This window comes from Microtus oregoni, unplaced genomic scaffold (genome assembly GCF_018167655.1).
Source record: "Microtus oregoni isolate MIOR12 unplaced genomic scaffold, Mior012 000001F_ref0000356, whole genome shotgun sequence".
Classification (NCBI taxonomy): domain Eukaryota; kingdom Metazoa; phylum Chordata; class Mammalia; order Rodentia; family Cricetidae; genus Microtus; species Microtus oregoni.
The window spans coordinates 80,342,889-80,362,641 of NW_024543060.1; positions in this window are offsets into that span (position 1 = coordinate 80,342,889).

Consider the following 19,753-nt stretch of genomic DNA (forward strand, 5'->3'; position numbering starts at 1 on the left):
AGTCACAGAGCAACGCACAGAGCACATCCACTTCCTCCGCTGGAAAGGAAGGAGCTGAAGTCCTTAATGGGCCCTGATGAAATTAGGAAATTCATACTCTCCCTCCCCAAAGAGAGCGTGGCAGTCGTTTTAACAGCTTAAAAGTATCTCTCAACTTCTCTCTGTGTTCATTAAGGAAGCATGTGAGAAATTCCCGTGTGGCCAAGTATGGATTTTTTTTTTCCTTTAATCACACAAAGTAGTTTCTCGCCACTCCTCTCCTTTCAGCCTTCGTGAAATGGACTAAACCACAGGCTACTGAGCACCTCGGTGCGTTCTGGTTGCCTTCACCATTAATTGCGGCTTGCTGGCACACACAGACCATTCGCTCTTATACTTGTAGCAATGTGTTGCCCGTTCTACTAAGCAAGCATACAAGCCTTGCAGCTGAAGTTTCAAGGCACCCTGTTAAAGATTCACAGTCCTTGATGATGGGGTGGGGCCAGTTACAAGCTCCTACAGAAAAGCCTGCAGCTACTAAGAAAGGCACTGGGGGAGGAAGGGAGCTGCTCTGAAGGAAGACCTGGAAGGTTTTGAGGTAGCCATATTGTAGGACCCAAATGCAACAAAATCAAAGGTTACCCGACACGTCTTATACATTCGAAATAATTTCTCAAATGGGTTCAGTACCGTCGCACAGCTGCCTTTCTGCAGCTAATTCTGAAAAGTAACCGCTAGGCTAGCAAGATAACGTGAAAACCACTGCAAGTGGTTAGTCCCTTTGTTTTAGTCCCTCCCAGCTTTAATATAGGGTTTCACTATGTAGGCCTGGCTAGTCTTGAACCACTATGCAGAGGCATCGGCTCTCAAACTCACAGAGATCCACACGCTTCTGCCTCCTGAGTGCTGAGAGTAAAGAGGTATACCATCACCCTTACCTCTTCCCTTGGTTTATGAGCATCATTTATAAAAATAATGTTTCAGAAGTTCATTTGGTGTTTGTGTATATGAAACTCACATGTATTAATGCAAATATGTAAGGGTCATGTGACAGACTTTGAAATATCCGATTTTGTAGTATTTTATATGATTTTTATATGACAGGTTTGTCCCCCAATATAAATACATACATATATGCATGTACATATGACACATACACACATGTATATATGCAAAATACATGCACGCACATATGTATGTACACACAACATATATAATGTATATGTATATACACATGCATGAGAGCACACATACATTTATGCATGTCTATACCACAATACTCATGCATGAACACACACATATATGGATGCATACACAACACATACATATGTGTGCACACACACACAGGCATATTGTTTGTTTTGAAGCAGCCATACCTATGTAGCATGACTAGCTTGGAACTTTCTACGTAGACTAAGGTATACTAAAAATTGGGGCAAGTCTCCTGCCTCCAGCTCATAAGAACTGGTTTATATGCATGTGCAACCACACCTGGCCCCAATTATACTTTTGATCTGACTGTATTAAAGTTCGCTTCTGCCCTGAAGCATATATATTTGAAAATAGAAACAGAATCAGGTGATAGGGACCAATGCTTATATGTAGTAGGCTCCAAATCTATGATGGTTGAACAAGTAAATAAAGACATGTTGTTGAATGAAGCCCTTAACAAAATAAAGTAAAATATTTAACTCAAATATCAGTCACTGAAACCATTTAATGTATTTATCAGATAGTACATTGTGTTGTAGATAATTCTTACATGTTTTACATAACTATGATGTTTTACTATTTTTTATTCCATTATGATAATTACAATTTTAATGAATAGGATATATGCCATATTAACTCATAGTTTTAAAGTGTAAGTGTTTTATGTTGAATTTACCTAGATAATACCTCAACAAATAAGACCACATTTTTTTCCACAGACCATAGGGTATTTGCCTTCACTAAGACCATCTTTTATACTAAGGTTCTGAATTAGTTTCTATTCTGCTCAAATCCTCTCTGATTGTAGTCTCAACTGCTATTGAATCAGGACACAAAAAGGATGAAAGACACATTTCCCCTGTCAAAATGTATTTCCCTGAAATCATTTTTAACAGTATGTTTGTAACAGTTACCCTCAGCTCTATTGAGAATTATTTTTAGCAGCTTCTCCATGAAGTATAGAGATCTTTATATCAAAAAAAGATTAGCTTGGCGTTCCCAGGATATGGTAAAGGCTAATTTGAGAATTGTTAGTAGCAAAAGAACTGTAGATCCCATTCAGGAATGCACTACAAATGTACATTTCTTCCAGTGCTCAGTTGACACTCCACAGATCACCCAGGGCTTTCTATATTGTTGAATCTCTAAGCTGTTTTCAAACATTTATCTTCAGTAAGCCTTTTTCTTTGAGAATGAATTTGTAGAAGCAATACTGTTGGGTTCCATTGTGCAAGTGTTTCCCCTTTATAATCTATTTTTTTTTCTTTTGGTTTTTCGAGACAGGGTTTCTCTGCAGCTTTGGAGCCTGTCCTGGAACTAGCTCTGGTAGATCAGGCTGGCCTTGAATTCACAGAGATATGCCTGTCTCTGACTCTCGAGTGCTAGAATTTAAGGTGTGTGCCACCACCACCTGGCTCTGATGATCTACTTTCGTATGTTGTTCAAAGTGGTGGTTTGATGTACAATGCCAACGTGGTATCGTCTACCTATGACAGTAAAGTAGCATTTTTTCAACATGGGTCTATTAAAAAATATCAAACACAAATGAGGTTCAGGACCAACTGACATTTAAAGTACAAAGTATAGCCTTAAAATAATCTTGTTTGCCAAAAGTCCTTAAGAGATTCTAGCAACATCACTTGTACTTGACCAATGAATTGTCTGTGTAATTGTAGCCCAGTTTACTCTGGAAAGTATTTCAAGATGACAAGGTATGTTTATAATGACATCTCAGAACAGTTTTTGACATAGCTGTGCAGAATACACAACTGCTCTCCTTCCAAGTATAAGGGACAGCAGAGACAATGAAAGCTTCTTCAAAAAACCCTTTAACTCCAACTTTTATCTGAGCTTCACGAATATTGAAGCTCAGACATAATCAGAATTAGTCTCAGCAGAAATTTTTATGTCTGTGGTGGTTTGAAAGAGAATGGTGTCCACCCATTGGCTTACCTATTTGAATACTTGGTTCCCAGTTGGTAGAAATGGGAATGACTAGGAGGTGTGGCCTTGTTGGAAAAAGCTGTCACTAGGGGTGGGCTTTGAGGGCTCAGAACCCACACCATTCCCAGTGTCTCTCTTTCAGCCTCTTGCTTGATGATCAGATGTAAGCTCTCAGCTACTTCTCCAATGCCATGCCTCCCTGCCTCTGCCTCAATCTTCACCATGATGGCCATGAACTCACCCTCTGAAAACGCAAGCTCCCAGCTGATTCTTTCCTCTAGAGGTTGCCCTAGTCATTGTGCTTTGTCACAGCAATTGAAACACAATTAACACAACATCCTTTTGAAAAACAATTTGTGAATATATATTTTGTTAAAGTCCACTTGACTTTCATGAACCTAGCAAAATTAAACATTATATATGATGGCAGTGCCTTTTTATATACTGTGCGCTTGTCACAGAATTACTTACAATGTTCCAAACATAGAAACAACCAAATTGTCTGTCTGGCAAGGAAAATGCCAAACAGGCACTATTAAAGTATTATCCCTACTGGTAGGGATAGCAATTTGGCAATTAAAATGTGATTAGTAAGCATTGAAAAATTAATCTAGTAAATGAGATATAAAATTCTGTGTTCAGTGTGACTACAATTATGTCTGAAAGGAAAGTACTGTGTAGTATAGAAAAGCAATGAAATTAAACAGCCAGGATATTTATTGTCAGGCTACTAATAATACCAGGAAACTATGGTCCTTTGATCTTCATAAAAATTTTTCTATAGACTTATATTACTTCAAAATGAATTACCTTCGGTATTAATAATTAATCTCTAAGTATAAAATTGTTTGTATTTTCTGATGTGAGTTTAATAAGTAGGAATAAACAATTGTGGTTGAGAGGCTCCCATCCAACTAGTACATATTCTCCAAGGGCATAAGGTAGCCTCAGGTAGGACGGTGGCAATGTCTGTGGAGTGATGATATGGGAGGAGGGTTGAGGTCAAAGGAAAGAACAAGCACACGAGGAGAGGAAGAAAGGTGGTGGATGGTGAAAGCCTCTCAAGTTGGAGACAAGCCTAAAGCTGGTCAAACTGCAGAACGACTCAGGCCATCTTTGGTCATTCAAGAAAACAAGGAGATCCCACATCTGTGGGACCAGTGTCAGAGGGGATGGGTAGTATAAAATCTGTGCCCTTTCTCACCAGGATTCTATCCCAACAAGACGTGAATCCAATTAGTGAAATCTGTCTCTGGTCCTTCTTATAGATAAGAAATGAAAAGACAAAAGCAGAAACAAGCTTGAAGACTCAACTAGTTAGAATCTGAGTTACACAGGATTAGTAATTCATTTTTTTTCCTTCCTTTTCCCCCATTGCTATTGTTTTGAGCAGGGTTTCATTAAATCGCTCAGCATGGCCTAGGACTTGTGATTCCTCCTGCTTCAGACTTCTGAGAGTCTGAAGGTATGTGCCATCGTGCCTGGTAAGAATTTTCATATCTGCCAGGCAGTGGTGGTGCACGCCTTTAATCCCAGCACTCGGGCGACAGAGGCAGGCGGATCTCTGTGAGTTCTAGGTCAGCCTGGTCTACAAGAGCTTCCAGGACAGACTCAAAAGCTACAATGAAACCCTATCTCAAAAAAACAAAAAGCAAGCAAGCAAACAAACAAACAAAAACAACAAAAAAAGATTTTTCATATCTATGTGAATTGGCTATTTTCAAAAATCCTGTTGAGTGTTTTGTGTACATTTGCTCATTTCATCCATTCAAGCCTTTATTAATAGATGATATGGTCTCTATTTTACAGAGTAGAAACATGAAATATCAGGTCTTCACCAAGGGCACACAGGGTGGGGGTGGGGACGGGACTAGGATATGCATTCAGATCACCACAGCCCAGCAACTTTCCTTTAATTCTAGTGTGGAATATCCCAGTGGCTTAAGTCTAACAAATTGTTATTATATTTTCCACCTCAAGGGAACAGGGCAGAAGATGAGACATTCAGTGCTTCACTGTCTACGAAAATCAGTTAAGCTACTGTTACCCATTAACTTGTAAGTGGCCACATAAAAAGCCACATCTACCCTACTACACTCAATATAATCGGGATGAGTCTAGACCTGGATGGAGTCAGACAGTACAGGCGAAGTAATGTTGATAACATTAATGATGTCTACAGAGAAAGTCTCAAAGGCTGCCTCCAGGCTTGTGAGAGTTGACATCTGGTAGGAGATAGAAGATTCATGCCGACTAATTTCTTATGTTTCTGGAGCTTCGCTGTTCGAATCTGAGGCAAACAAACCAGTTTTTCCACATAGTGGTGACATTGCAGTGTAAAGGGTATGGTAGGGCGATAATTATTGACCAAATATTTGCATACATAGTTATATTTCTGTAAAAGAAAAATATCATACACTGAACAAACACATGCTAGTAAGTTTTTCACATATACAATATATGTATATATTTAATTTAGTTGGTACTCTGCACCTTGCTTCTGTGATAGCTTTTGAAGTGGAATGACTTCCTTTTCCTCCCTTTCCTAAATCCCATTCCAAAAGACTTGTCTGAGCCTCAGCAGCCATTCCTCCTGGGTCTTACATGAAGTTCATTTAAAAAATACTAACCTAGATCTTGTCTTGTTACTAACAGATTCAACAAAATTTGTTTTCACTCTTGAAAAATAGCCTTTATTTACAGTCTGCTATGGCATGCGACATGTTTGTAACCCCATTTACTACAGAGGATTAAGGAAGAGGAATTGCCTGGATAATTTGTCATGACCTTGATCTAAACAATGGCAACAATCATAACAACAAATGAACATTTTTAGACAGGTGCCCGGTGCTTTGGCAAAAGGTTCAATTTATATTCTTAGTGGAGTGAGTAGGAGATTTGAATTCAATAACAACAACAAAAATGGTCAGTTATGTAAAAGCAAAATAAAGTCCAGTAAGCGCTTAAAATAAGGCAACCGAGATTCCTCTTCTTATCATTGAAAAGCAATCACTTTAAAATAGAGCCATTGCCACAAAAGAGCTGAGAAAGCATTTCCCCCTTAAGACCATAACAGCTGACTTCTTAAAATGTGGTAATCGCACCTGAAGCGATCTATTCTGGAGCCACGTTCAGACATATTCAGAAATGCGTGACAGGAAAAGATTCAGGAGAAAAAAAAATCCCGTTAATAGCAAGCGTCTCTGTGTTTGAATCCCAAGGTTGTGTTTGGTACCCAAAATACAGCGTACTGTTATAACTGACTCCCTCCATTTCTCCATCGCTCACACCTGCACCCCTTGCTCATCCTCCTGTCCCTTTCTGAAGTCCCTTTCCTGCTGCCTAAGGTAGCCATCACTGTTGTGTGTATGCACATGAGCCCATTCCCCATTTAACTATTTCCTGACTTTCAATTGTAAGCATTATTTTTTTGGGGGGTGGAGGGAGGGGTTTTTCCTGAATCAGTTGTGACACAACTGAAAATATCTGTACCATTCAATACTCCACTGTTGTTGCCTTTTGGGGTTCAAAACGAAGTTATCCTTTTAGACCCTCCATGTAAGTATTCTCACAGAAGTTCTGGCCTCCTTGCTTTTACCTGCCCACAGGGCTCTGAGGTAGGATTCTTATCTTCCCCTCTTGTTTTACCAGTTTATCCCAAGGATCAGCAGAGGCAACTCTGACCTTCAGCATCCAAATGATGTGCTGTCAATCACTTATGTTCTTTGGCTGCCCTTGTCATCGCTATCTTTCCAGTGATACTAGGTCAAGATGCTACTCAAGTGATACTCCGGCCTTCGCTCCTGTTCCATCGTTCTGTATAAGCAATCACTGTCCACTGGCGAAACAGACCACAGCCTCCTGTGCTTGGCTTTTACCTAGCACTCATCCGAGGCCTTTGTGTGCAGATTAGACTTTCTGCATCTCCTGGTTCTCAGTCTGGAACTCAGCTTGTCTCAGTGTTGTAGCAGAGACTGCTCAGTCTGAGTCAAAAGGCTCCAACGAGGCAAATCTCTGACCTTATTAAGACTGTAACAGACCTTAGCATCATGGGCTTAGATCTTCTATCAGTTTGCCTAGGAGTTGTCTTGAAGACAAAGAAGGTCAAAATTTTAACTCTGTTATTTCTATGAGTAACTAACAATCAAGAAAGGGTTAGATTATAAAAATAAGTGTTATTGTCAGTGACTTTTGCATCACAGTGACCACAATATCTGCCAGAAACTATCTAAAGAAGGAAATATTTAATTTGGCTCATGGACTCAGGGGGTTCAGCCCATCATGGCAGTGAAGGCAGGAAGCTCAACCCGTGGTGGTGGGAGATCGTGGCAGAGGGCAGATACTCACACCATATTGGAACAGGAAACTAACAGCGTGTCAACCAGGGGCCAGATGTCAGCTTCAAAGTCCTGTCTCTATAGAACTACTTCTACCGGCTGGGTTCTACCTCCTACAGGTTCCACCATGCAAAGGTTGCACTGCCTTCTAAAATAGTGCCATCAGCTAGGGAGCGAGTACTAAAGACAGAAGCCTGTGAGGACACTTCAGATCCAAAGCATTAGGTTCTATATATTATATTAGGTTCTGTATAATTAATCTGTAATACAATGTATCTGTGTGAAGTTTGGCAAATTCCAATAACCACTGGTCTGCCTACATGAGGTATACAGTATTTTTATAATCCTATAATGTTCACTTGAATTCCTTGCAATTGATAATTCCCTGCTCAATCCCAGTAGTACTTCAGGTGAGCAATCTACAACTTATTCTCTATTCACAGGGACTCATTTTGCCTCTTTCAGAAGGCAAATGGATATAAGATCCATATAAATGCAAAGACAAAGGCCATTCATTACTGTCTGGCATCTTTCATTTAGTATAACAGTCTTGAAATTTACTGCCATTATCACAAGTATCAGCGATGTTTTCCTTTTGTATGGCCGAATGGTATTCTCCGTCAAGTAAACTGTATAGTTTAATTCACTTGCCCATGGAAGCCTTAATTTTCAGGACACCTTCAGAGGAAGGCTTTGATCTTCAGGCACTGGAGTTATATGGGTTTGTGAACCATCAGAATCTAACTAAGCTTCTCTGAAAGAGCAACACATTCTCTTGGAAGAGCCAAACCACTTCCCCAGCACTGTTGGCTTTTTTTTTATGATTCATGCTCTTTTCTTTTATATATATTATATATATGTATATATATAATATCTAAGAAATAGTTGACTAGCACAAGGTTGTAAAAATTTTATCCAAGAAGATTTTAGAGCATGAACACTTAAACATTGTCTATACAAACTCTAGACTCTGATTTTTAATTTCTTCTGAAATAAAAAGATTATTGGGATTTTTACTGGGGTTACACTTAACTGACAGATCAATTTAGAGTAGGGGGGTGATTGACTTTAACAGTGTTGTTTTCCAATTTATGAACATGGAAAATCTTTCGATTCTGTTGTTAGTGTTTATAGTTTTATGTGAATGAGCACTGCTTGTATATATTCTGTCTTTGAAGCTATTGTATTTGGTGTTGAGAAATCATTCCCGCAGTCATAGGTTCCTTCTATAGTCTTCTCAACTTTCCTGGACCCCCTAGGAAGGGTCTACCCACACACATCTCCAGTAGATCCCTGTCTCCAGATTCTAGTCAGTCAGTATCCAAGCACCTACACAATAAGAAAAGGATCACTCCAGTCTAAAGAAGATGCATGGCACCATCTTTGCCTTCATCCTTGGCTTAAGCCAGTGACATATCCAGCACCATAATCTTCTCACATGGAGAGGCTGGAGAATCCTCTGCCAATTCAAAGAGGACGATGGCACGCTCTGCATCTCCTTCCTTGGCTTGCTCCTGAGATACAGTCTCTCTGAGGGAAGCCAGAGGACCTGTCTGTACCTAAGAAAGAAGTTGCAGCTCTCTGTGTCACCTCCCGTGGCTTGCTATAGTGATAATTTACAACTAGACACCTTCATCTAGCTCCATTGATAATTCCAGTCCTAACACCTCTCTTTAGAATGAGGTTGGAAGCCTCTGCCAGCAGGAAGAGAGAGCAGCACTCCTTGAGCCTTCCTCCATCTCTTGCTCCTGATCCAGATATCTACAGCCAAATCGATTGCACGCCATGGTTCTTCATTTCAAGGTCCTTGGCTTGCTCATAGGAAGCTAAGTATTTGTAAGTGACGTCATCCTAAGACCACACAGGGCAAGGGGTGGAGGTGTTGTCCCGACACATGCCCATCACTCCCCTAGAACTACATACAAAGGATCCTAGCCATCAGTGGGGAAGGGAATAGGCTGTAAGTAGCCAGGAGGAAGGGAGACATTTCATCTTCAACATCTTTCTCTCTGCTCATACCTTGGAGTGTGAGTTTTACTAAAACACTGACCAACAGTCCCTTAAAACAAGAGTACAGAGCATGAAGGCTGCAAGAGTTATGGGAAAGAGGCACTGAGGTGGACCAAAGCTTTTTTAGGGATGTAGATAATAGACAGGAAGCAAGGCTGACCCAGCCTGCTATATACAAATTTCTGCTGTCAGGGCTTTAACTATTTTTTTTTTTTAAATTGTATGGGACTTGAAGACTATGCTGGCCTCAAACTCAGAGGACTATTTTACCTTTGCCTCTGAGTGTTTAGCTGAGAGACACATACTACCCTGCCTAGCTAGATAATCTTTTGATTACTTTGTTATTGATACTTTAGCAGGGGTTTTTCAACTATGGCTCCCGGGCCAACCCTAGATTGACTTGTGCTTGTATCCATTCCTACATACTTATGTGTATTTTGGAAGATTCAGCGAGAAGCATTTGCTGTGCAAGCCTGGAGTTCAATCCCCGAAACCCACTAACAGGTGGAAAGGAGAAACAAGTTCACACGATTATCCTCTGGCTACACCACACACACACACACACACACACACACACACACACACACACACACCATGGCACATATGTCCACACGCACACATTACTGCACATCACACTCCACACACACAGGCACACACATAAATAAATAAAGTTGTTTGAAAAATCAGAACAGTTTAGGGGAAAATTGTATGAAATTGAAAATTAAAGTACACATAACCCTTTTCACAAAATGCATTTATTTATTTGTTTGTCTGTTTGTTTATTGGTTTTTATTTTTTTATTTTTTTGAGACAATGTTTCTTCGTGTAACCCTGGCTGTCCTAGAATTTGTTCTGTAGACTACACTGTGCTCAAACTCAGGGAGTCACTTGCCTCTGCCTCACTTGTGCTGGAATTAAAGGCATGTGCTACCCCCCAGACAGACACTACATTCTTTACACATTTCTTATGGCTGGTTACATAGTACCACTACAGAGGCAAGCTGTTGTAGCCTGTTTGCATAAAATGGGCCATCCCTATTTCAAATGATCTTTGACATTTATTTCTTGAACACAAATCATTTTCTTTGAGGACTGTTAAGAAGAGAACGGACATTTATGGAGAGTTTTTGCCTAGATTCTTTCAACTAGTTCTACAGAGCCCTATTAAGCAGGAGCCCATGTCCACTTTCATAGGTTAGAGAACTGAAAATTCAGAGAGCTTCAGAGATGGTGTAGGTTATTAAGATTGGGAACTAAGACTCAAATACATACTTTATTATATTATATCTTTTTGTTTTGTTTTGTTTGTTTGTTTTTGAGACCAGATTTCTTTGTGTAGCCCTGGCTGTCCTGGAGCTCTCTGTAGACCAGGCTGGCCTCAAACTTACAGAGATCGGCCAACTTCTGCCTCCTGAGCCCTGGTATTAAAGGCGGGCACCACCACTCCCTGGCTTGTATTACTTGTTATACATGCATGAAAGTAGATTTTCAGTGCCCCTACAAGTGCAAAAAGGAAAACAGTTTGTGGGGGTCTAAGAAGGGAGTTAGATGTTTAATGGAGATCTGGTCACCACTGGGACCAAGTATATTACGATGCTGTTTCATAAGGAAAGCTTTGGGCTTGTGGAAGAAAGGCAGCCTCGGGATCTTCATCATTTCAAGGATATTTCCTTCTAAGAGAAATGACTCTTGTCACAGAGACCGAATAAAGAAGTACCCTTCCATACTCTGTGAATAAATCTATTAAATGGAGGACCATTTCTTCGATAGTCTGATTCAAGTAGTCCAGTCTATGTCACTTTCGATGTTTTAACACCTACAGCTAATCCAACAGCAGTCAAACAGTGAGCAGTCCCTGGAGCACATTATCTTGCTCATTACTGACCTCCACAGCACATTTCCTTTAGACACCGACACTTGAGAGTTCACTTAAGCTACACAGGGTCTTAAACGAAGAGAGTTAAAATAGACGAGGGGGGGGGGGCATATGTTAAAGCGGTAGTCAAGCCAAACTGGAAGATAATGGGAGCATTACCTTTTTATTACAATTTTTTTGGTAAGATGTATTTTGATCATGTTTCCCCTCCTCCAAACTCCTCCCGGATCTGGATCCTTTCTATCTCCTTACCCAGCAAACATTATGTTCTTTCTAAAGGCCACAAAAAAAAATCAAAACCAATGAAAAACCAATAAGACAAAAATAAAATGTCAAAACAAACCCAAATGAAACAAAAAATCTACCACAAAAAAACATGGTGTTCCTTTTGTGTTGGCCAACTATTCCTGGAGTGTGGCTAATATACCCAGTGACACTCCTTTCAAAAAACTAATTTTCCTTTTGCCAATGGGTGTCATCTCCAAGAAGCTTCTTGGTTGGGGTGGGATCCTATGTCTACTTCCCCTATCAATGCTGAGACCCTGCCTGGCTTGAACCCATGCAGGTCTTGTTCATGCTACCAAGTGTCTGTGTGTTCATATGTGCATCAATACAGCTGTGTCTGCAAGACACTGCTGTTACCTTGGAGTCTTCCCTCACCTCGGGCTCTTACAATCTTTCTGCCTCCTCTTCTGCATAGATCTCCGAGCCTTGAGGGAGGAGTTTGATGAACCCTCTTCTAGGATTGCAAACATTAATTCCAACCGGCTGATCGGTTGAGATAATCATAATCAAATAATATCCACTGAGATGAAATATTTCGGGTACTAAAAATAAATGCTGGCAATGCTATGACCTATTCAGTTTTAATTACAATCATTAACGTTAATTATTAATTAATTAATTTGTGTGTAAGGGCAACTTACCAGTGCTTGTGTCACTGAAGAAAATAGCATCTCCTCCTCTATCAACCATTCATTGTCAGTTTTCCCTCAGGGAGATGTGGGACCTCATAGCCCCTCCCCCATCCATGATGGGATTCCACCTGCATCTATTTTGCCTCTGACTCCAAAACATCACCCTTTAAAAAGGAAAGCTAAGGTTGATGCATACAGCCACACTGGCACATCGGCTGTAGCACATGAGAAAGCCAGAACAAAAGCAATGGAGTCAGAGGCCGAAAATGGTGTGGGCGGACTTTGCTATCCCATCAGCCCGCTCCCCAATAACCACAAAGAGGCTTAATATTAATTATAAACACTCAGTCGATAGCTCAGGCTCGTTACTAGCTACCTCTTACATTTTAAATGAACCCATTTCGATTCCTCCATGTGGTGCCCTGAGGATCATTTACCTCACGTACATCCTGCTAGTTCTGCATTCCATGGTGTCTCCTGAGATTCTGCCCTTCTTCTTCCCAGCATTCTCTCTGCTTCAAAACTCCTTCCTAGCTACCAGCCAATCAGATCTTTATTAACAATGAAATTATCATATCTTCACACTGTACAAAGATTGTTCCATAGCAAAAAGGAAACTTTTCAATGTATGCGGTATCAAAACTGGCAAAGGTAGACAGTCTACAGGGTTTGAAGTTCTAAGGACAGATGATTATTCTCCTTGTGGAGTATGTCTTAGTTAGGTTATTTCTATTGCTGTGATGAATCCATGACCAAAAGCTAACTGGGGAAGAAAGGCTTACACTTCCACATCATGGTTCACCCAGAGAAGAAGTCAGTAAAAGCAGGGCAGGAACCTAGAGGCAGGGGCTGATGCAGAGGCCATGAAGGGCTGCTGCTTACTGGCTTGCTTCCCTCTTGCTTAGTCTCTTGCTCTTCATTACTTTCTCAGCCTAGTTTTTTATGGAACCCAAGACTACCAGCCCAGGGGTAGCTTCACTCAGAGGTAGCTGGTCTCTCACACCTAAATCATTAACTAAGAAAATGCCTACAGCCTGGCCTAATCTTATGGGAGCATTTTCTCAATTGAGGCTATCCCATGTCTCTGATGACTAGCTTGTATTAAGTTGACATAAAACTAGCCAGCACAGACTATGACTTCCTTGCCTTCCGGTACTTAAAAAAGTGTGTGTGCGTATGTGTAAGCGTGAAGAGGCCAGAGGGGGTTGATGAGTGTTTTCCTCTATTCCTTTCTACTTTCTTTTTTTCAAGGCGAGGACTCTCGTTGAATCTGAAGTTTACCACCTCTGCTTCAGGGATCCACCTGTCTCCTTCCCTTAGTCTTAGGATTGCTGGCAAGAGTCACTATGCCCAGCTTTTACATGAGGGCTGCAGGTTTGAATGAAGAATGAATGAATGCAGGTTTTCATAGCAAGTCCTCTTACCCACTGAGCCAAGACCCCAGTTCCCAGTTTTGGTACTTTTATTTACCATGGATTTAGTTATTGTATTTTGTTTCCAATTATTTATCTTCTTTTGATCTTTTATTGAATGACTCTAAGGATTATACTATAAGTATAGTAATATAAAATCAATCAACACAGTAAGTATTTCATTAATGAATTATCCGTGGACCCACTGACTCAGGAGTGCCACTCCCCTGCTCAAACCAGATCCATTGCTTACTAAGCCAGTCCAGGGTTTCCTCCTTGTCACCCCCGACAGTTTTTTGATCCCTTGCTTTGGTCCTACTTCTTTGATTTGCTTTAGTTTCTGGGTTTACATCTAGCTACAGGACACTCTAATCAGTCAACATAAAATTGATTCTAGTTTTGTGATGTTTTCTTTAATAATGGTCCTAATTATGTACGTCGTTAATTGCATCACTTAAGACCGGTTTTAGGATTACCATATTCATCACATTTTAATTCAGTTAATATGAGCGAACCATTATTACGGATGCTGTTTCTAATGCTTTGCTTATCCTTTCTAGGTCGACAGCAGGTCTGTCTCAGGTCCTTGCATTGCAATTAAGCTTGTAAATTTCTTCACCTGTTTTCAGTAATACAGCTTCAACCATGCATGTAATACATGCAATACAGAATTCTTATGCTTGCCTTTGTATTTCCTTGCAGAAACAGAAACAAACCTACCATAGAACAAAGCCCAGGACACTTGGTATTTTCATGAGTTTTAAATAATTTTCTGTTCTTCATATCTGCAAGTAGCTGTGGAATTCTAGATTTTATTTCTTTGTAACATCCACAAAATCCCATTCCTTTTCTTTTCCTTTCCCCCAACAGGGTATAAATGAATACATTTCGAGTTTGCAATAGAGTCACAGATTCCTAGAAATAGCCCCATTCCTATTCACATAAAGAAGTAAGTGTGCTAAATTGATAACAATTATTGACTAATTATCATTTTCTTCACGTAGGTTACTTTTAGCTCATGTGGAGGGGCAGGCTAATCAGGCGTCAGGACTGATTGCATCATTGTGCGGTTCATTTGTCGGTGATTTTTGCTCCTCCCACCCCAGACATCTGCAAATATAGATGAATAAGCAGTCATTTGGTGCAGGGGGCTCGTCTTAAACACACTCTCAACTGCCACTTTTGTTTGCAATAGAACGTTTACCAAGGACCATAGATCGTGGCTCGTATCAGTTCACCCAGATTATAACCCCATATGCCTTATTTGACTAGGAACCAATATCTTCAGAAGGAATGATGGGGAGAACTGGAAAAAAAAACAGTGGTATCATGAATTATGATAGGAGCATTCTTATTTCTAGGACTTATTTAAGTGGATAATCTATGGACATGGCCTATTTTGTTTGCGGGTGTGTTTTAGGCTAGTGTGTTTTAGAACAGACCCTAATACAAAGAAAATATGAATGAGCAACTGTATAAAGAACTATGGCATCTCATTTACTCCCAAGAGTAAAATTAAAACCAATATTTTTGTTCTCATTGGTTATAGTAACAATTAGCAGATAAAATTCAAATTCACCTGCTTATGGCTCCTGGTTTATATACTCAAAGTTTTTTTCACTGAGAATAGTGGTTTCTATACAGTAATGAGAAAAGAGGCAAAAATATTGGAAGCATGGAGAAAAATAAAATAAAAAACAAAAAAAAAAAACAAAGCAAAAAAGGTCCCCCTGATCAAAACAAGAACGAAACATAGCCCCTTATATAAGCTTAGGTATTTTTATCCATTAGCTTTGTATCAGGACTCTGTCTCTTGCCACATCTTGGCAAGAACTGGCAGTTTATTTTTAAATATTCTCTCCACACAAGCCACTCCATTGTCTTCTTGTGGTTTTAAGGAGGACTGCCAGTGGGTGTGGTGAGCAGTGGTTAGACCCGACCGTCAGAACCACTCATGTTGTTGACGTCAGTTTTCATTGTGCTCAGACAATGATCTGTTTGACAGATTACACTCTGACAAGCCCGGGGTAAAACACTGTATCGGAATCTGATAAAAATGCAGACACCTAAAAACATTCATCAGTTAATGCCTGAGATGCCCGCACAACTGGCTTCATTATCTTGAAGAGCTCGAATATCAAACATTATGTCCCTAGTATGTGGTGTGGTAACAGATTCTGTTACATGGTCCCCTACATTGCATCACAGTTAATATTTCTGGTTTAGTGTTGTTTCTCAAACTACACACAGAAATGTCACTTACAAAGGAAGCACAGTTGTGGGCTATCAACAGCAAAGGACTTGGCAAAGTGGAGGTCTGTGTCAACAGTTCAAAACTGGGAGAACTGGCTGGGCGGTGGTGGCGCACGCCTTTAATCCCAGCACTCAAGAGGCAGAGGCAGGCGGATCTCTGGGAGTTCGAAGTCAACTTGGTCTACAAGAGTTCCAGGACAGGTCCAAAGTTACAGAGAAACCCTGTCTCACAAAAACAAAAAACAAAAACAAAACAAAACAAAAACTAACTGAGAGAACTGGGAGAAATCCTATGATTTCTGAGCACCCAGGTGACATGTGCCAATGAGCCCATGCACTGGGTTCTGTTCTCCAGGACTTCTGTGAGCACTAGATGGGAAGATGTTTATGAACTTATCTCATGTCCAGAAAAATAGGAAACACCTTTAGTAGGATTAAGAGTTTGTATTCTCCCTTAATCTCTGACTCCCTGTCTCTATCTCTGTCTTTCTGAATCTCTGTCTCCCTTTCTCTCTCTCTCTCTCTCTCTCTCTCTCTCTTTCTGACTCTCTGTCTCTCTCTCTCTCTGTCTCTCTCTCTCTCTGTCTCTCTCTCTCTCTGTCTCTATCGCGCACATGTTCAGCGCTAAAGACATAAATATGCGTCAGTCCTTTCTTTTCACCCTATTTGAGGCAGGGTTTCATTGTTGTTCATTACTCCATATGCCAGGCAGCTGGCCCACACCTTCTGGGAATTCTTCTGTTCCCACCTCCCATCTCCCCACAGTAGGAGCTCTAGAGTTACAGAAGAGTGAGGCCTCCTGGTAGCTACTGCCTCCTTTTACCTACAGTCTAAGGGTTCAACTCAGATCCTCAAGCTTGTATAGCACTCTACCCACTGAGCCACACCCCCTTTCCATCTTCGTAGTCAACATCTCTGCTGCCTCATCACTGAACACAGTAAAAGCAATGAATGGTCAGCAGTGCTGTGATACGCAGTTAGTCTAAGGAGTGGGATGCTTCCATAGACATGGTGACCTTAGTTAGGCTTGTGATTGACTTTGCTGTTCTTCAATTTCCGTATCTATAACGTGGGCATTAGTATTTCCTACCCAGAGAGATAACACAAAGATGAAATAATTTCATAAGCATTAAATGACTTCAATAATGCTCAGTATATAGCAAGTCCTCTATATAAGTTAGCTGCGATTTTGTATTATACATTCATAACAAAACCCTCAAATATTTAAAAAAAATGAGATTAGTCAATAAAAGTCCTGGGGGATAAATTTCATGTTTTAAACATTTATAATTTTTCAAAACAACAAAACCAATCACTAGCCTGACTAAGGTCACCATCATGATTATTTCAGAGAGACTGTTTTTAAACATAGACAAAGATAAATTGTCCCTGGTTTTGGAGAATCTGGCTCCTTCTTCTATGCAGTTTACATACTGGTAGAATCGTGTACAGTTAGTCCTTTTGACTTATCATAACCCATGCAAACATGTTTTAATAACTAGATCTTCGTATTCTTGCCATAGTATTTGGCACATAGCAAACACTTGCTACATGTTAGACTATGTGGACCTACAAGCGCTGGTGGTAGATAGTGTTTCTCTTTGGTGAATCAGGATGCCACGCAGAAACTGCCAATGCCTCTACACCATCCTGATGGACAAGTTACATCATGAGAGAGCTGCGGTAGTTTAGAGTTTGTTGTAATTTAATCATGGCTATCTTACCCCTAATTCACTTGGAATCTTGAGGCATGAACAAACGAATACCCCCCCCCCCCAGACACATTTTGATTCATTAACTTGCACATAGCACTCACTCTTCCCTGCTCCGTTCTCTGTAAGAGGAGCTGTTCCCGGTGAGGAGAATACACTGGAACTCATCTGGTGAATGAATGACGCAGAGAAAAGAGCAGAAACATACAAGGCTGATTAATAACTGAGTGGAAGGTTCCATGCAGAGATGACCGATACCAGCCAGCAGTCTGAGCGAGCCCATTTGTTTTAATAAGAATTCACAGAGACTGAAAAAGAACTAGATGTTCAATGAACATTCCTTTTGTACGCATTCAGTCAATATTATTTGTGTGTTACAAGTCTCTATGTATTTGTATGTGTGTGTGCGTGTGTGTGCCAGTGTGTTGGAACTTAGTGTCCTCCTCATTCACTGCTCACCTTGTTTTTTTGAAACTGGGTCTCTCACTGAACCTGGAGGTACTGATTTAGATCAGCAATCCCGGCCAGCAATGTCCAGGGATCCACCGGCCTTAGCCTCCCCAATGCTGGGACTATAGACTCCTACCACTGTGTCTGGCTTCTTAGGTGGGTGTGGGGCTAGACCTCAGGGCTTCCTGTTTATGTGGCAAGCACTTCACTGACTGAGCCATTTCCCAGTGAGGGAAACATTAATATGAATGTTCATCCAGCAAACTTCAATGTGAACATTTACTTGGTCTTCTTTGTTAGAAAAGATAAGCAAGCTCGCTCACATTTTGCTTTCACCAAAACCCCAGTGACTAGCCTGAGTAAGGAGAGGGGAACTAAGGTGTCTAAGTTCCTGTCCTTAGAGTCACAGTGAGATCAACAAGAAAATCCAGGATTCTAGCTTGAAAGATGGTATGCGGGCTTCTGAAGCCTTCAAATGTTTTAGAGAAGGTTCTATTTACATTCCAAAAGCACCAACTCATAGTTTAGCTTGAGTACTACTCCCTTAAATAGAGGAAATAGCTTGAAGTTAGTCACTGCGTGCCTTTGCTCGTTTATTCAGGCACACTAGCTTTTAATGTATGCGGTTCGACAAAACGAATGCTATCGGGAACCACGTGAATATAGAATTCTGACATTAGAAATTATGGGTTGAATCCAGCAAAGACACCATGATTATAGTTTTTTTATCATATAGTTTCCTCTGCATTTGCAGGACGTGAGTGACGCCCCTACTAATTACCCCTAGCTATTTCCAAACGTCGCCCGAGGTCTTAGCAATAATTAGTATTATATGTATAGAAAACTGGCAGAGCAGATGCAGCTCCCCCATTCACAAAGTTGCAGGTTTCCTATAAATAAAAGGAGGTGATAATTATTCCTGGAGGATTTGCACTTTGCATGCGAATGAGCAGAGGAAGAAGAATGAGGGCTCTTAAGGTATAAGATGGAAGAACTAGCTGGTTAAGATTTCCAGCTTTTCATCTGTAACTCGCCTTTCAATTAGATCGCCCTAGTACTTCCTCTACCCAAATGATGATTAAACATGCTTAGGAAATGCAAGCCATCCAACCCCAATTAGGAGGTGTTCTTGTTGAACTCCTTCTGGCAATTCTGTTCTGATGAGAAGAGTGTTAAGGACAACATTCCTATGAAAGAGCGGGAACTTGCTTTCAGCTATTTGATTTCAGAGCATCATTATCGGAGTCGATTTTTCTGTTGCAGCAGAATACACGAGACTGGATGATTTAGGAAGAATAGAGGTTCATAGTTCATGGGACAGAGGCTGGAAGTCCACGACCCAGACCATGCGGTGGCATCCAGGAAGGGCCTCGTGACGCTTTCCCTTCTAGCAGAAAAGCAGAAGCAGAAAAAGTAGAATACAGGTAGAGAGGGCAACACTGTCTCCCCCCACCCCTGGGGAAGTAGCAGACTCACTTCACAACCGTTCGCCATGAAGAACTGCTCCAGTCCTAGCCTAGCAATGACAATTCGCTCACCATTATGATAATTAACTCAGTCTTGAGGAAATGTCATTAATCTATCTTAAACAGCTTAACCACTACTTAAATGTCTTTCAGCCTGGCCAACACTGTTAAATGAGGGCTGAATT